This window comes from Panthera tigris, chromosome A1 (genome assembly GCF_018350195.1).
Source record: "Panthera tigris isolate Pti1 chromosome A1, P.tigris_Pti1_mat1.1, whole genome shotgun sequence".
NCBI lineage: Eukaryota > Metazoa > Chordata > Mammalia > Carnivora > Felidae > Panthera > Panthera tigris.
Window position 1 is genome coordinate 124486475 of NC_056660.1, and position 18080 is coordinate 124504554.

Genomic DNA, 18080 nt, shown 5'->3' on the forward strand with positions numbered 1-18080 from the left:
ATACCCTCCAATTCCATCCATGTAGTTGCACACGGCAAGATTTCATTCTTTTGGATTGCGGAGAAATACTCCAGTGTGTGTATGTGTATGTGTGTGTGTATATATATATATATATATATACACACACACCCCACATCTTCTTTATATATATATATACACACACACCCCACATCTTCTTTATCCATTTATCCATCAGTGGACATTTGGGCTCTTTCCATACTTTGGCTATTGTTGATAGTGCTCCTATAAACATGGGGGTGCATGTGTCCCTTCAAAACAGCACACCTGTATCCCTTGGATAAATACCTAGTAGTGCAATTGCTGGGTCTTAGGGTAGTTCTATTTTTAGTTTTTGAGGAACCTCCATACTGTTTTCCAGAGTGGCTGCACCAGTTTGCATTCCCAAAATATGGTTGGATTCTTAATGCACAGACCTTTGCCAACAGAATGGGAGATATGCTTGGAGTGCACTTGCATTAGAAGTAGTCATTGTTAACACCGTGGAGCCTTCACCCTTCACAGAGTGCACGCACAGACTTGGTCTCCCCTGCACCCTGTGACACTGCCATTATTCCCATTATATAGTTGGTGGAGATACCTCACAAGAGTTAGGCAGCCTCTCCAGGCAAATGAAGTAGTAAGAGACAGAGTAGTAATCCTCTGTTCTGTATTTACACCCACTCCCTCCTGTGCCGCCTCTCCTCAGCTTGCACCTGAGTGTCCTAGTGCATGCTCCAAGGTAGCTGCCTTGGGTATTTCAGGCATTTTGAAATTTATTTCTTTACATCTAAATGTAGTTATTAGAACTCTTTGTGTAAGTGGGTCTTAAAAAAATATTTTTCATGTCCTGTGGTTTTAAATAAAGATTCAATTCAGACTTCAGCATTTTTTTTGGTTGGTGTAATTGTTGGTTATGCCTGTTTACTAATTTGAGTAAAGATATTAATATCTAAGGCTAACATCCAATATAGAAGTATGCCTAAGTGAATTCTAGTCCATTCTCTTATTGATGTTTGTTCTCTACTAGTAATGTAGGTTAACAAATGCCTGCCTCCCAAATGTGGAATCTCTTTTTGTGTTCAGCAGACATCTTCTTTGATAATTAGAAGAGCTTAGTGGCTTTGAGAAAATTCAGTAATCTCCCTGACCCTATGCCTCCCTAACAAACAAAGGCGATTATCTTTAACTATAGAAAGTCCACTCAGGTAAAAATGAAATCTCCTTCAGGGCAAGATAAATATCTTTGCCCTTAACTGTCTTTTATTCCCTTATTTTGTTTTCTTAAAAATCATAGTAATGTATTTGCTGTCCTGTAAAACTTACATACGTGCTCCTTGTAGAAACTTAAACTGTCACCTCAACTCAGGCCATGTTTACTGGCATACTGTGTGCATACTACTGTGCTAGGAACTCATTTGGGGAGGTAAAAAGATGATTGACTTCTTGTGTCCTCTGACTGGTTATAGCACTACTGGTAGCTAGGTTCAGGAGAAACTCTTGGAGAAAATAGGGGTAGTTGTCCATTCTGCCTGGATTTGACAGTATTCATGTATATACTGGATATGAGGACAACTTCATAAATGCTGCCTACTGATTATCTTTTTAGGGTACAGATGATGTAGGCATTGAAGAAAAAAGATGAAGAAAGAAATACCGTTGTGCTGTAAGAAAGGCCTCTTAATAAAAAATGTAAGCTGACACACACACACTCTCCCAGGAAAACAATCAAGAATGATGCAGTGCCAAACTCCTGAAAATTATTTTATTATGTGTATTTTACTTATATACATCTTTTAAGAAAATAACTTGTGGAAAGTAAGATATGCTTAATCTTACATATCTTATTACAGTGATAATAATTCCTCCTTTGGGATTGAAGTTTCATGGCTTCTTATGAATGTTTGTAAGGATACCTTTGCTCACTTGAACCCTGGGTTGCTCAGAATCTTTCACAATTGCTGAAGATTGAAGAATGAATGGAGAGTTGCTGTGGGCAATTTTAATTCCTTGATAGATCAGCCCTGGTTCATTTCCGGACCTCTGAAAGAGTAGTGGGGAAATCCTAGCTCAGATTCCTCCTTCTGAGGAGTGCCAGGATTTCACGGAAGAGAGCAGAGGAGAACCTGCAAAGGAGATGTTACAGGACAGATGACACCCAGAAGGCAGGGGAGAGGACATTGTCCATGGAGAAAATGGTCAGCAGTGGCAGTGCCATTGGGCAAGGAATGTGAAGGTGGTAGTGACTGTCTTCTGACCAGCAGTTTTAGTGGGGTGGTGGGCATCGGAGCACCTGTGCTTTGTTAAGGAGTAACAGGGCGGTGACGAAGCCCAGGCTCCTCTTGAGAAGCTGGCAGAAGATGGAAGGGGAGAGAGGAGAAAGCCTAAGGGTTAGCAAAGGCAAAGAAGCATTTAGGATTGATGTGATTGGTCTTTATTTTAAGGCTAGGAGAGGGGAGAATGCTTATAGACTGAAAAGATGGAGCAAAGAGAGGAGGTTTTGTTGTTCAAGTAGTGAGCGTGCTTTTCTGAAACAGACGTTTCTTGAGGAGGAGGCTGGGAGGGCACTTGACTGAATGGTGAATAGGAAGCCAGTCTGTGATTAAAAGTTTGCCATGGTTATGAAATATGTAGATAGGCATTTTTTTCTGTGTTTAAATTATTGTAGTTCATGGTGTAACAAAACATTTGCTCACTCAACAAATTTATTAAGAACTGGCTATGTGCCAGGCACTAGGAATACAGCAGTGAGGGAACAGACAAAAATCCCTGCTCTTACAGACATTATGTTCTAACAAAACACGGTTGTGATTGTACTTGGAACCCATTTCATGGTTTCTACATGCACAGTTTGTTCATGTCTTACAGACTTCCCTGAGTGTGACAGGGAACACTTTTTTTTTTTTTAAGTGACTTTCCCTGCCCCAAGTGTTCAGAAGGTTGCTTTCTGTCCAAGCCGTCTTGGTGGCTCTGATAGTTCTCTACCCTCTTCCTAATTGTCACTTACAGTTGCCTCTTAGAAATAGTAACCTGGTCCTGTTTTAACTTGGTCAGCATGCATACCTAACTGGTAGCCAGTCACATTTTGATGCTGAAGGTGTGGTGTGGTGATGCATGTAGGGGTATGATCCCATAGTACTTTCTTGGTAATAAAGTATCAAAGATTTAAAATATTTTTAGAAAAATAGTTTAGGACATATTTATAAATATCCCTATAAATATTACTTATTCTGTTGTATAACAGATATAACTGATAGGCTTTCTTGGGTGGAAAGTGGTAGAGATATGGTATATGCTTGGCAGTTATGCAGTTTATCTTCTCTCTGCCTCAGGTAGAGGGTGACTTATTGCTTATATATGGCTAGTTGCTGTGGCCTTGATAAATTATGCTCTCTGAACAGTTTTTTGAAGTTTTGTCATATCTTTATGTAAACATCAAACTGATGGGAACACGGTTGAGAACAGCTGCTTTAGCTTGTTTGTGAACACTTTGGACATCCATTCAGTTCTGCTGAAGGACCCAGGAGTGTCCCATGCAGTCTGCCATCCTGAGAATGCTTGCTTGGAACAATGAACATCTTTGTGTCATTGGCTAACATTGAATTCATTTGAATTTTATTTTTTAGTCATATTTGTATTTTTTTTAATTAAATTTTTTTTGATCTTTATTTTTGAGAGAGAGAGAGACAGAGACAGAGCATGAGCGGGGGAGGGGCAGAGAGAGAGGGAGACACAGAATCCGAAGCAGGCTCCAGGCTCTGAGCCATCAGCATGGAGCCCGACATGAGACTCAAACTCACGGACCGTGAGATCATGACCTGAGCCAAAGTTGGATGCTTCACCGACAGAGACACTCAGGAGCCCCTAGTCACATTTGTATATTCAATGAAAGACTTTCATTGCAACTCACTCCCAAATCTTAGAATAAAATTGGCCTTCTAGAAATTGATGGTCAATTTTTCATGCTTATGCTATGGCTTCTAATGCATACCACCAGCTGTTTTCCCCTAAACTAGGAGAGTCCATGTTTGAGGAGTCTAGATTTGGGCTTCCAACACTGCTGCTTCCCTGGACATACCCCCATTCATCAACCCCCTTGGCTAATTCCCTCTGAGGTTGCTTCCTAGTAAGATAGTAGTCTCATGACTTCTGCCTCTCCCCTCCCATGCACAAATCCTGTTGGGTTTTCCTTCAAGACTTTTTATTCTTACTAACCACAGGAAAATCATCAGGCATTAACAAAATGAGAGTCATGCTCAAGTTCCCAAACTTTGGGAAAGTTCTTTACACTGAAATACAGATGTCTAAATTTGTGGTTCTTGGCTTCTTTTACCGGCCATCTCTTAGTGTTCTACTGGGATGAAATCTTCCACTTTTCATTCTTTCCACAAAGCGTGGTCATAGAGATATGGTCTGGAGGCTCATATTGGAAAGGCATTCCTTCCTCCCAGCCTGCCGTGTATAGGTACCAAGCATTTGAAGATCCATAATGTTAGAATGGAAAATGAGTAAGACCTGGTCTTACCCTCAAGTAAAATATAGCACAAGGGGAAAGATCAGTCTTTTCCTTTATTCAGCATGTATTTATTAAGTATCTCCCATATGCCAAGCTTTTTGCTAGGGTGGGGGACATAATGTTGAGACACCCCCCCCCCACTTTCTGCCCTCAAGGATTGCACAGTCAATTGTTGGAGACAGATAAGTGTCCATTTTAATAGTGCAATTTGCTGAGAGGGGATGGAAGAATCTATCCCTCACTCCAAACTCAGACTGAAAGCCAGCCTCTGGGACAGTTTCTCTAAGGTAGAGATGACCCTAGAACTTGAGTGGTAAGGTGACAACTACAGGGCATTGAGACCAAGAGATACGCCAAGGAAAACTAGACAAATTTTATTTTTATTTTTTCCTTCTTCTGTGTACTAGATAAACTCACATTTTATTGTCAGCTTTGTTTCCATTTTTCAACCTAAAAGTTTCGAGGTTGCATATCAGCCAGAATGGTAATGAATTGAGTCAAAGTTATTCCAGGTAGAAAGAATATTCATATACATGCTTAGGAAAAAGAGTTGGTGCCTGCCATGATTTAAAACAGGAATAACATGGGGCACTGGGGTGGCTCAGTCAGTTGAGCATCAGGCTTCGACTCAGGTCATGATCTCACAGTCCGTGGGTTCGAGCCCCACATCGGGCTCTGGGCTGACAGCTCGGTGCCTGGAGCCTGTTTCGGATTCTGTGTCTCCCTCTCTCTCTGTCCCTCCCCCACTCACGCTCTGTCTCTCTCTCAAAGATAAATAAACATTTTTTAAAAATAAATAAATAAATAATAAAAAAAAATAAAACAGGAATAACACAATAATACAATTTATGTATAATCTTTTGCCCCATTTTCATTCAGATCATTCTTTTATAACTGAATTAATTAAAATTAGAGATGGTTAAAATGACTGTCTTTTGAAGAATATACTAGGCTGTCATAAGTCAAAACCTGCCATTTTAAAATTAATGCAATTATTGGATTCTACTAAATTGTACCTTTTGCTACAGTGAAAAGAAATTGGCATATTCAGGAACACCTCCAGAATTCTGTTGAAATAAGGAAGACATTATTTAGGTAGACAGTAATGATTCAGACTGTATTTGGGACCGGATATCAGAATTAATGTACCTTCTCTTTGAAGTGATTAGTGGGGCAAATGACATCTTTGATAGTAATAATCACTTAGGTTACATTTTTAAGGAAAGAGTGCCACCTGCTGAATGAAGTTTTTTTCTTCTCATTCCATTCTAGAATGTTCTGTTTCACTTTGAATTCTTAGTTTTTTCAACTATATATAGATAGCTTATGTCAGCCAAAGAACAAAGAAGTTAGGTTCACTCCTGATCTCATCTTCCAGTGGATTAAATAAGGTGTGCCTAGTATTCTTAGAGGAGGTTTGTGCCATCAAAACCAGTTGCAGAAAATAAAACCTTAACCTAAACACGATTCAGCACTTTGCAAGTTTCAAAACCTTCCCATGATTGTAATGTACTCACTGGCCCAAAGTTTTTGTTTTGTTTCAAGATGGGTATGTGGACACTCATTGAGTAGGAATAGGTGAGCAAATGTCTGGGAAGAAATTATGCCAAGGAATAACTGAAGGGGAATAAGGAACATATGAAATTCGTCAACATCTACTGGGGGAGACCTCAGTCACCTAGAATGTTAGTACAGAAGTAGTTTGATCACAACTTGGCTGTAGGTTATTTGAGGAGATTCCTGAAGTCAAGTTGGAAATCTAAATACCTATTTTACAATAATCCATAAGGTACTTTTGTAGTTATTAACAAGATGTCATCTCATCAGTGAAAGGTTGAGAACGTGAACACTAGCAAACACAGCAGTAATAGAATTAAAATATTTTATTTGAGAATTTTACATGGCCATTACTTGTAGTTTATTGACACATTTGTGGTGTTTTGGCTTAATTTGTTAGGCGTCAGTCATTTGCAGCTTTTTCCACTTGTTTATTGGACTATATAAGTAGAGAATTTTTTTTCTTACCAGAAGAGCTAGACAGTACACTAGATTGATTTATACTTGCTGATACAGACAGAGTAATTGCACAGCCCACAGAGGAATGACATTTTGTATTAAAAATCTGGAACTAAAAAATCATATATACATAGTGTAAGGTATTAGAATTTATTCCATATAAAATATTTATGTTTTTTATTCAAATATGTCAAGTTTGTATCCTAAATACCAGATGTAATTAACCAAAGGTTAGTCACTTTTTCAGTTTGAGGAATGAATTGTACCTAAGACAGCAGATCTTAAAAAAAAAGTTGCAGTGATATCTACTTTTATTACTTAAATAAGCAGTAATAATTGGCTGAATGATAAGCATTCTAAATATAAAAAGCATAATATTTAATACAGAATCAAAAAGATTTTACAGTAATTGTGTTTTCAGGTTAGCACTCAAAATGACACATTAAATATTAACATCTTAGCTTTTCTTCATTTACAAAAAGCAAACCATCACTTCTGTGACACAGATTAAGCATTTCTTTTTTTTTTTTTTAAACGTTTATTTTGGAGGAGAGCACAAGTTGGCGAGGGGCAGAGAGAGAAGGGGCAGAGCATCTGAAGCAGGGTCTGTGGTAACAGGCTGACAGTAGTGAGCCTGATGTGGGGCTCAAACTCATCAACCACGAGATCATGACCTGAGCCGAATGGACACTCAACCGACTGAGCCACCCAAATGCCTCCATATTAAGCATTTCTGAAATGATGACACCAGATTAGGATAAAAGCAGGCTATATGTCTGCATAGAGCTCTGGACCAGGGGAGTCAGAATTCAAATTGGACCATTGTCACCAGTGCAGCCAAGACTTGACCAGAGACCAGACATGCTTCATTTCTCATTTCAGGGTAGGTACTACTTTACATCTTTTTGACTTGTAGCACTTAAATATGCAAAAATGGCTGTTCTTTTAAGAAAGAGAAATTTGTGTTTAATTAAAAAAAAAAACTAGAAGAGTTTTTAATGTAAAACAACTGAAAGTCCATGTTTTGTGGTCTCTCCTTTCTTGAATGTTCTTCCTAATAGGTGTTTGACATTTCCGAGAGAGCTTTGATAGACTCTTAAATATAATACTCACCTCTTTTCGTAATGAGGTTTAAATTGCTTTTATGTAATGACTATCAAGTGTACAGAGTCTGTAAGTTTAGTATTTCCTAGCCTGAGTTTTCGTAGGGTCTATGGATTCACATGTGTAGCTTGCTGATGGTAAGAAAGGCTTCTCAGATTTTAAAATACTGGGAGCCACAGGATTATAGGAGTGGCAAAGAATATTTTACACAAATAAACTATTAGAAGGTACTCTCCAGATTTAACAAATAAGGGAGTTTATGGGTCATGTTGAGCTTTATATTTTTGTTTATATTATATCTCCCTTATAGGACTAAAGCATTTATATAGTGGCATTAATAAACGAATCAGGGGTGCCTGGGTGGCTCATTCAGTTAAGCATATGACTCTTGGTTTTGGCTCAGGTCATGGTCTCGCACAAATCGAGCCCCTTATTGGGCTCCATGCTGAGCATGGAGCCTGCCTGGGATTCTCTCTCTCCCTCGCTCTCTGCCCCTCCCCCACTCACATGCATGTGCTCTCTCTGTAATGTATGTATATGTGTGTGTATATATATATATATACATATATATATAATTAAACAGACAATCCTCTTAATAGATGCAGAAAAAACATTTGACAAATACAGCATCGTTTCTTGATAAAAACCCTCAAGAAAGTAGGGATAGAAGGAACATACCTCAAGATCATAAAGACCATTTATGAAAGACCTATAGCTAATATCATCCTCAGTGGGGAAAAACTGAGAGCTTTCTCCCTGAGATCAGGAACACAACAGGGATGTCCACTCACCACTGTTGTTCAGCATACTGTTGGAAGCTCTAGCCTCAGCAATCAGACAACACAAAGAAACAAAAGACATCTAAATCAGCCTGGAAAAAGTCAGATTTTCACTCTTCGCAGATGACATGATATTCTACATGGAAAACCCGAAATACTCCACCAAAAAACTGCTAGAAATGATACATGAATTCAGCAAGTTGCAGGATATAAAATCAATGTACAGAAATTGGTTGCATTTCTGTACACCAATAATGAAGCAGCAGAAAGAGAAATAAAGGAATCTGTCGCATTTATAATTGCACCCAAAACCATAAAATACCTAGGAATAAACCTAACCAAAGAGGTAAGAGATTCGTACACTGAAAGTTATAGAAAGCTTATGAAATAAATTGAACAAACACAAAGAAATGGAAAAACATTCCATGCCCATGGGTTGGAAGAACAAATACTGTTAAAATGTCCATATGGACTACCCAAATCTACACATTTGATGCAATCCCTATCAAAACACAGAACTAGAACATTCTTCACAGAGCTAGAACAAACAAGTCTAAAATTTGTATGGAACCAGAAAAGACTCCAAATAGCCAAAGCAGTCCTGAAAAAGCAAACCAAAGCTGGAAGCATCACAATTCCAGACTTCAAGCTGTATTACCAAGCTGTAATCATCAACACTGTATGGTACTGACACACAAAAACAGACACATAGGTCAATGGAACAGAATAGAAAACCCAGTAATGGGCTCACAGATGTATGGCCAGCTAATCTTTGACAAAGCAGGAAAGAGCATCCAGTGGAAAAAGACAATCTCTTCAGCAAATGGTGTTGGGAAAACTGGATAGTGACACGCAGAAGAATGAACCTGGATCACTTTCTTACACCATACACAAACGCAAAACAGGTAAAAGACCTAAATGTAAGACAGGAAAACATCAAAAATTCTAGAGGAGAACACAGGCAGCAACCTCTTTGACCTCAGTCATAGCAACTTCTTACTAGACGTGTCTCCAGAGGCAAGGGAAACAAAAGCAAAAACGAACAACTGGGACTTCGTCAAGATAAAAACCAGGAATGTGGCCATCAGTGCCAAAAACACGAGAGTGCTACCACTGGCCAGAGCCTTGGGTGTTTGCAGTAAAGTGAAGACTGTACCCCAGGAGCCTTTTTTATTTCATATTCTGGGGCTTTCCTTAGGCATATAGAGATTAAAGAAAATGGCTTGTCCAGGTTTTGTTGGGTTTTTTTTCCCCCTTTGGCTGGTGTCTTACGTTTACCCAAGACCTAAGTCCTTGGCAGAGAGTGAGTAGACAGGGGCAAATCTTAGTGACAAACTCTGGCCTCTGCTAGTAGTTAGATTAGTCCAAGTTTGCATGTCTGACACCCACTTCTCTTAGGATGGGTTCACATCAGGTGATTTTACCCATCTCTCTAGCTGGCTGTCAAATAATCTTTTCCCCCATATTTTGAAATCTTAGAGCCTTAGTTGCTCTAAAGACATGCTGAATTTTATGATAGCTTGAGAAGTCTTACATTAAGATAGTAAGACAGCTAGTTTTAGTTTCTTCTCTAGATTTTTCTTCTTAGATATATTGACTTATTTGAGCCAAAAGGGACTATATAGATGATTCAGTACAGATTTCTCACAATATATCCCAAGAACCACTACTCTACCAAAGGTGTTCTGCTAAAAGGGGCTTCTATGCCAATGTAAGGAATGCTGTGTATCTTCTTTTTTCACCCTTTTTGGAAAATTAAGATGCACATAGGTCTTTAAATAAACTCATTTAATTTCATTTTATCTAATATTTCCTAACAGTAGGGTTATAAACTGTTTAGTATTTTATAGAACATTATTTTCACCAAAGTTAGATCTTTTGTCTAGAAAATCTTTCAGCCTTAATCAACTCCATGCCAGTCCTTCTCTTTCCTTTAAAATTATTCAGGTGTTACCTTCTCTGTGGATCTTTCCAGGATTCCCCTAGATAAATTTAAGGGATGGAGATCCACTCCATCCTTGCAACTATTTATGGTATGTTAAAATACTTCTATTGTTGCAGAGATGGCCTCATATTTTCTCTACCATAGAGAAAGTGCTAGACTAAGCACCTGGAGGGATAGAGGTCCTGTCTTATTTATCTTTTGTTTCTTTATCCCACTTTGTATATCTGATGCTTAGACCAGAGCTTACATGTAGTCGACATGCCAACATTGATTGAACAGAGTGGGTTTCTAGCATTAAAAGCATAAAGAAGAAAAGCAACATTTATTAGGAAGTCATTCTTCCTCATTCTGAGCATCCCAGTTAACATGCCTTTCCACCAGCTAGAAGGAAGTAGTACTATAGAAATAGTATCAGCTGTTCTGCGGCATTTGAAAGAAATCATTCTCCTAGCAGAGGATGTAAGAGGGCTTTGTGCTCTAATTTGGTGCTATATCATACTCTCCTCCATTAATCTGGGAACAGTGAAAATAGCCCAAGGGTTTTTATCAACATAGATGTATTCACTCAAATTACATTTACATACAGTTACATTTTTAACTGTAAACCAACTTTTCTTAAAAGAGAGGAATATATACAGTAACAGTCCAGTCTTCCAATTACTAGCCGTACTCATTTGATCTCTTAAAAGAATACTCAAACTGAACTGCCATGCTTTTTGAAAAATAACTGACTTGGTAAAAATGTAGTTAACACACCCATTGGAGAAAGTTCCAAAGAAAAGCATACACCAGAGCCTCCATATAACATTGATTTGGGATCTTTCTGATGCAAGGCAAAGTGGTTAAGGAACAGCCATCCCTCCCCCCACCCCCCAATACCTGCTTTGTGCCATGGACTATGTACTAGTGCTCTTAGACTGAGGACGGGAGACAGTGCTTTGTGGGAAGCTGTCCCCAGTAGTGGTGTAGGGAGTTCCAGTCTACTTCTGTAACGTATTGTAAAAGCCCCCTATACTTATCCATTGGTTGTCATTTAGACACAACCCTAGATTTGTCGTGTAGCACAAAGGAGAATTCTTAAAAGGAAATAGACATTTACCCGATACTATAAAGTATTAGTATCCTTTTCCTTGCTTACTAATCTGTGATCAACAATTCAGGAAGAGGATGCTCATATGTCCCATTTTTCTCAAAGGTTTCTAAAGGTTCTTCATCAGGTATCAAGGACACAACAAAGTGGGGGATAAACTGGAATTTTTAGCAATGACTATCAAAAGAATACAAGCCTCAGGATTAAAAGTTTTTGAAGCTTCCGTGGGTTTTTTTTGGAGAGGAAGAAATGAGAAATGGGACCATATTGGTCTTAAACTCCCTCTGTAAACAGTGGTTCTCAGAAACTAGTTTACATTAGGCCTGGTAGATCTCCGAAGTTCGTGGGTGTGAAGAAAAGAATAGTATGAATCTTCTCCCTGGAAAGATGGGTGGAAGAATAGTAGTATTTAGAAATATTGTTACAAAGGTCATTACTGTGATGAGTAAAACAAGTATTTTTGAAAAATACTTAGTTTAAGTAATAAACATTCCCTTGACAGCAACTTTTCAGTCCATTTGTCTGTCATTGTTAGCAGAATAGCATTGTTTTTCTGTCACAAGGATTTTCATGTATTTTGTGAGTTGATCAATCTTACAAAATCATGAAACTGAGGGTCCCTGGGTGGCTCAGTCAGTTAAGCATCTAACTGTTTTGGCTCAGGTTATGATCTCACAGTTTGTGAGTTCGAGCCCTATGTCAGACTTTCTCTCCCTCCCTCCCTTTCTGTCTCTCTCAAAAAGTAAATAAACAGTAAAAAAAATTTTTTAAATCACAAAACTCATTTCTATTCAATTCTGACAGTTTTTATAGTTTTCACTCATCTACCATAAATATTGCCATTTAATTTTAGTTCATAATTTGTGACAAGTCCGTGAATTTCACTGAACTTGAATCATTGCTGGTTCACTTTAGTCTGATTTGTTTTCTTTTATGCACATACATGAGAGGTGTGACCTTGAAAAGATGTCTGCCTTCACCGTCTCGTTTTTCTCTGAGTGCCTTTTTAAAAACGTTTTTGATTTCAAATCGCTAATCTTCTTCTAGGATTTTTATTTCCTTACTAACCTAACTTGATTACTACCTTGATTCATCTTACTTCCTTTAATTTTCTTTAAATTCTGAGCCTGCGTGGCTCAGTCATTTGTGTCCAACTCTTCATCTCAGCTTCAGGTCATGATCTCACAGTTAGTAAAATCAAGCCCTGCATCGGGCTTTGTGCTGATAGCACAGAGCCGGCTTGGGATTCCCTCTCTCCTCTCTTTCTGTACCTCCTCTGCTTGTATTCTGTCTTTCTCTCTCTAAAAATAAACAACAAAAATAAATAAATTCTTATTGCCTCCTGGCAAGTTTTAACTTCTGTTGTAGACATTTTCTTGACTGGTCCGTCACATACTTGTCATTACATATGACTATTATATGTCCTCTGGCTTGATAAAGTATATATAATTATTCTCGTTTGATACAGATTTATTGATTTTCAAATTCATCTATTAGCACATTTAGAAGGCAGGGTGATTTTTTTTACCCCAGATTTGGATAGCATATCATAGTTCCATTACTGTGTGATGTTACCAGTAATGCATTTAGACTGGTCTGTTTGTGGTAAATTAATTAACTTAAACATAGTAGTTCTTAATGGAATGTGTCAGCTGAGAGAGAGGGATGTACCAAGGAAACTTACTAATCAAGTTTTTGCATTGCTGCTTTATATTCTTCCTGGGACTAAGAGGTATTTTTGAACATTCATTTTTCATTGTATCTTTTTCTTGATTTATGTAGGCACAGGAAAAACAGCCCCTTTAGTTTGATATTTACTCATGTATAAGTGTGTCTACCTGAAAGACTAGCCTTGGTGTTTTACCTTCATTGTGTCAGTAACTTTGGAAGCTCCTGAAGTCCATCCATTAGCCTCATGTGTTAATTATACAATATTTACTTTTCCTGCAAAGTAGTTTTATCAGACTCATATTTGAATACTGGTATGAATATGTGACCAAGAAAGGTGCCTTTTAATCATAAAATAGTGTTGAGTAGAGTTAAATAAAAATGCAGCTCATAAAACAATCTAGAATCTTTTCTTTCTTCACTGGGGGCACCTGGGTGGCTCAGTTGTTTGAGCATCCAACTCTTGGTCTCAGCTCAGGTTATGATCTCACAGTTTGTGAATTCAAGTCCTGCATCGGGCTCTGCACTGACAGCATGGAGCCTGCTTGGGATTCTGTCTCCTCTCTCTACCCCTACCCCTACTTGCTCTCTGTACCTTTCTCAAAATAAATAAAAATTTAAAAAATAATGTATTCTCCATTCATCATAATATTGTCCTAGTTGGTAGTTATCAATATGTTATTTACATTTAAGAACATTTTAATGGTGTTTGAATTTATAACAGTTACAACTACCAGTAATTCACTTATCAATCCGTTAGTGTTTATTCATTATTCTGTAGTCTTGCTTTAAATATATTTATATATTTTTACTACGTATCTAAGAACATATGGTACAGAACAATGTAGCTAAAATACACTTTTTAAATTTTATTTATTTGTTTTTGAGAGAGAATCTTAAGCAGGCTCCACGCCCAGCACAGAGCCCTGTGTGAGATTTGATCTCACAACCATGAGATCATGACCTGAGCCAAAATCAGGAATCAGGTGCTCAACTGACTGAGCCATCCAGGCACCCATAAGATTTTATTTTAAGTAAATCTGTACTCCCAACATGGGGCTCGAACTTACAGCCCCAAGATCAAGAGTCCCATGCTCCACTGACTGAGCCAGTCAGATGCCCCACAATACACTTTTCTTTTTGATTCACTTGAATTCTCTAAAAGGAGACCTTCAGGCATATAGTTTACTCCATAGACTCGGTCATGGGTAATTGACTGCCAAAAAAATTCCATATGGAGTTGCTACCTTGAAGAATGCTTTGATACTGTCTAGTGGCTCTCTGCCTTTTGTAAACTCCGTTGTTATATTTGCACAATGATTGTTCATTCAGTATTTTACAAATTACTGATTTAGAAGTCAGAAAACCTTTTGATCAAAACCACAATGAGATACTACCTCACACCTCGCTAACATTATTGGTGAGGACGTAGAGAAAGAGGATCTCTTTCACCTGCTGGTAGTAACGAAAACTGATGCAGTCGCTCTGGAAAACAGTATGGACGTTCCTCAAAAAATTAAAAATAGAGCTACCCTACAACCCAGCAATCACACTACTAGGTATTTATCCAAGGGATACAGGTGTGCTGTTTCGAAGGGGCACATGCACCCCAAGGTTTATAGCCGCGCTATTGACAGTAGCCAAAGTATGGAAGGAGCCCAAATGTCCATGGATGGATGAATGGATAAAGAAGATGTGGTATACACACACACACACACACACACACACACACACACACACACACACAATGGAGTATTACTTGGCAATCAAAAAGAATGAAATCTTGCCATTTGCAACTATGTGGATGGAACTGGAGGGTATTATGCTAAGTGAAATTAGTCAAAGAAAGACAAATATCATGACTTCACTCATGAGGAATTTAAGATACAAAACAGATGAACATAAGGGAAGGGAAGCAAAAATAATATAAAAACAGGGAGGGGGACAAAACATAAAAGACTCTTAAATATAGAGAACAGAGGGTTACTGGAAGGGTTGTGGGAGGGGGGATGATCTAAATGGGTAAGGGGCATTAAGGAATCTACTCCTGAAATCATTGTTGCAAAATATGCTAACTAACTTGGATGGAAATTAAACAGTAAATAAGTTTTTTAAAAAAGCTTTTGAATATTCTTGTTCTCTTTGAAATTGTTTTTATGTCCCAGAGGCACTAATTTATGCTAGAAGTTATGAGTTAAATAGGCTGTGTGTATCTGCTGGGTACAATATCTGCACAGTGTTATTTCCTAGGTATTTGTTTATTAGAAGTGATAACCAGCTACTCTGACTCTGAATCAGCAATTGTTTATGGAGCCCACGACATATGTTGCTCTGAGTGCTCTGTTCGTAGCTATAGGAGGTGCCAGAGAAAGGAGGTGCCAGAAAAGGCACTTGCACTTTTCTTGTCTAGGTTGGCCTAAGTTAGCTAGTGAGCAAATGACTGCAGTATGATTACCCATTAATATATTCTATTGGTTTAATTTTGGTTAATTTCATACATACTCTTCATGTGTCTATACCACATTCAACTTTTCCAAATCTTGTCAATTTTGCTTAATTAAATTTTAATCTTAAAATTCAAATGGAGTGACAGTTTGGTTGAAACTAATCCATGAGGTCAGATAAACTGATTTTTAGCAGTTTATTTTTAGCATATATTTAGCATATATTTTTAGCATTTTTGGAATAATTTATAAATATGAATCCATCAGAATCACTAAGGTGGTATTAAACTGCTTGTAATCATTGTTGACAATAAGTTGTATTACTGTCTTTGATCTTTGGCCTCCATATTATTTAACTCTTGATGTTATTGACCAGAATACGGGCTTTTTGAAAGTGAGATTCTGTGCCTGTGTCACTCAAAGGACTAAATAAGATTTGTACAATACTAGAAATAGCTGTCTCCCCCCATAAAGACTTTCTTTTTTAATATTTATTTATTTATTTTGAGAAAAAGAGCACAAGCAGGGGAGGGGCAGAGAGAGAAGGAGAGAATCCCAAGCAGGCTTCATGCTATCAGCGCAGAACCTGTTGTGGGACTTGAACCCACGAACAGTGAGATCATGACCTGAGCTGAAATCAGAGTCAGATGCTTAACTGAGCTACCCAGGTGGGACCCCCCTCCCCCACAAAGACTTCTGATAGAAATTCTACATAATATAAAACTGGTTATATCATGGCCATACCCACATTAACAAATCAGTAGGGGGGGTTGGTGCCTGGGTGGCTCAGTTGATTAAGCATCCAACTCTTTTTTTTTTTTAATGTTTACTTATTTTTGAGAGACAGAGTGAGCGAGTGCATGCAACTGAGTAGGGAAGGGTCAGAGAGAGATGGAGACACAGAATCCGAAGCAGGCTCCAGGCTCTGAGCTGTGAGCACAGAGCCTGACATGGAGCTCGAACTCACAAATCAAGAGGTCATGACTGGAGCCGAAGTCAGACACTTAACTGACTGAGCCACCCAAGTGCCCCAAGCATTCAACTCTTGATTTTGACTCAGGTCATGATCTTGTGGTTCGTGAGTTCAAGCCCCACGTTGGCCTCTGCGTTGACAGTGCAGAGCCTATTTAGGATTCTCTCTCTCCCCCTCTCCCTGCTTCTCTCCTGCTCCCTCTCTCTCTCAAAATAAATAAATAAACCAAAAAAATAAATAAATAAATCAGTAGACCTTTGTTGTGACAAAGGTTTACTCTGTATAGAAAAAAAAAAAAAGCAATTGCCTATTTCTTGTTGTAAATCAGTAGGACTTGTGCCATCATTCTCAGGTTCATATATTACTGAACATAACTTGAGTAAAATCTTTTGGGGACTAATTTTCATAACGAGCCATTTTTATATATTATTTCTTACGTAAAATTAGATATGTTATAAATGCTGGAAGATGGAAAAAAAAAAAGACGGAAAGGTTGGACTGGCCATTGATTTTGATCTTTCCTCCTCAGTAGCAGCCCACATCTCTCAAGAAGTTATCTCATGGGAAAATAGAGCTGTTACAGATATTTTGGCCTCATGTCTTGGTCAACAAATTTTAAGCACTTGTAATCATTTTCTTTTTGCCCTATAGGATATAAGAGACTGTGGAATCATTCATATGTGGGTTTAAATCCTGTATTCTTCACATATAGACTTTATCACCTTGGAGATGTTACTTAACCTCCTTGGCTTTTTGTTTTTGTTTTTGTTTTTGTTTTTTTGCCAATGGGATAATAAAAGTTCCATGTCTTGGGAATTGACTGAGGTGACCCATGTGGAACTGTTAGCGCAGTGCCCTGTCGATGTTAAGGGATTGTTAGCCTCTTTTGTTAGCCATATGCTTCACCAGACTCTCTCCCCAGTCTTACCTAAGTCATTCCTTCTCTTGACCTTTACTTGGAAACTTAAATTTTAAGGGTCCCACAACAGACTAGTTTTGTTTTGGAAGGGGGTTCTTCCCTTACTCTCCTCTCCCCTTGGTAACAAAGTCTGTGGGTTTTAGCATAAGAATTCCTACTCTTATGAGAACTTCCCACTCTTATGAGAACTTCCCAAGCAGACCTCAGTTGTGTGGCTCTTAATTGTGCCTGTCCCAAATAATTCAGTGTATTTCCAGGGTTCTGTGAGATTCCTTGGATACTGAAAGAATGAAGATTCTTTGTATATAAAGTTATCCATAATGTGAACTGTTTGACAATCTTCATATATACTAAAGTTAAACCCCTTAATTTCCAGAAAGGTTTCATATAATCATTATATACTCCTATTACAGTGAAATGCTCTATTAATGAAAAGAATTAATGAGCTTTTGAATTCTTAGTCACCATTGTAAAAACTTGTTTAAACTTCTTTGTATTCTTATCAAATAGATAAATAGCACAGATACCTGGCGTTGACTCATTGTAAAAACAAAATCAGAATTGACAGTGACCTGCCATAGCAGTCAGAGTCAGATTGACCAAGGTCTAAATCCTGGTCCTGCTCCTTA

At 38.1% G+C, this 18080-nt stretch overlaps 1 protein-coding gene and 1 long non-coding RNA gene across 5 annotated transcripts in view; one reads left to right on the forward strand and one right to left on the reverse strand.

The window, feature by feature from the left end:
- MAP3K1 (mitogen-activated protein kinase kinase kinase 1) overlaps nt 1-18080 on the forward strand; it is a 77158-nt gene that overhangs the window by 20570 nt on the left and 38508 nt on the right. The gene's annotated exons all lie outside the window — the stretch shown is intronic.
- Nucleotides 11655-18080, reverse strand: part of LOC122238729 — a 74120-nt gene continuing 67694 nt past the window's right edge. Inside the window, exon 6 of the long non-coding RNA XR_006217854.1 lies at nt 11655-11826. This is a non-coding gene — a long non-coding RNA (uncharacterized LOC122238729). The remainder of the gene's footprint in view (nt 11827-18080) is intronic.